We start from the raw sequence: 1,422 nt of genomic DNA on the forward strand, positions 1-1,422 counted from the left end.
TGTCTGGGTAAACAAAGCATCATCACTTCATGGTTTGATATCTGTTCCCTTATTTTTTTATTTTTTAAGACAAGGTCTCACTCTGTTGCCCAGGCTGGAGTGCAGTGGTGAGATCTTGGCTCACTGCAACCTCCACCTCCCAGGCTCAGGCAATCTTGCAGGTACAGACCACCATGCCCAGCTACTTTTTTTTTTTTTTTTTTTTTTTGTATTTTTTGTAGAAGCAAGGTTTTGCCATGTTGCCCAGGCTGGTCTCCAACTCCTGAACTCAAGCGATCCACCCACCTCAGCCTCCCAAAGTGTTGGCACTACAGGTGTGAGCCACCGTCTTGGCCTGTTCCCTTATTTAAAATTATTGGGACGCAGGAAGAAAGCTTTTTGTTTTGTTTTATTTTGTTTGTTTAATTAATGGCTACTAGATCCTACCAATCTGTACATTTTTTAAGAACTAGCCTATCACTATTTCTAAATCCTCTCCATTTATCTGTGGCCTGGTATGATGATAAGTTTGATAGCAGGAGTAACATAATATGTCATATAATAGTGCATTCCTGCTCTGCGAGCTATCTTTTCCTCAGTCCTAAAGCATAGTGGCTAAGCAAGTAATCTTGGGAGTCAGATTGCCTGGCTTATTAGAATTGCAGTTGAGTAGGACCTTGGGCAAATTGCTTAAGCTTTTCATGCCTTATTTTAAGTTCCTGCATCATATGACTGTTAGTGTCCAGAGTAAAATGTAATCGGTTTAGCTGTCTCGCTCTAGAATCTTTATTTTATCTACCAACTATCCTTCTCTCTCTCTCCCTTTCCCTCACATCTCTCTCTCTATCTGTAGCTCAAGTCTTTCTTTATTTCTTGGTCTTCCAAACCTATTTCCCTCAGATCCACTTGTCAGCCATGTGCTGAGGGAAATAGGCTTCCTCCTGTCCTGCTAGTGACCCCTCAGTGGCTTTCATGGACCCCATTTTATTCCCTCTTCGTTAGGATAAACAGCCTTTTTGGTTTCTGGAGCACCCTTAGCATCCTGTTTAGGTCTCTCAACTTCACAAGTAACTTCTTTCTTTATCACCATGAACTTTTCTTCACCTCCTGATCTTTTCTACAATCAGGTGCTGAACTTCTGCAGTTCCTGGTCTATAGAGTCCCTTCAGATATCAGATGAAATATTTAGTCAAATCTCTAACTTGACAAGCAATCAATGCACAAACATTTGTATTAGTGTCCGTATGTTCAAGCCATCAGAAAGTACACTCTACTTGGCTCCACAAAAGCAACACTTCAAGGCAACCATGATAATAATTAAAAAAAACAAAACAAAACTCCATAAAACGACTATATATGTAGACATGGATTTTTGAATGCAAATTATAAAATGTCTAACAATATGTTTGTGACTTATATATGAGTTAATGAAACAGTTAAAGG

Source organism: Theropithecus gelada, chromosome 4, assembly GCF_003255815.1.
Source record: "Theropithecus gelada isolate Dixy chromosome 4, Tgel_1.0, whole genome shotgun sequence".
In the NCBI taxonomy this organism is placed as follows: Eukaryota; Metazoa; Chordata; class Mammalia; order Primates; family Cercopithecidae; genus Theropithecus; species Theropithecus gelada.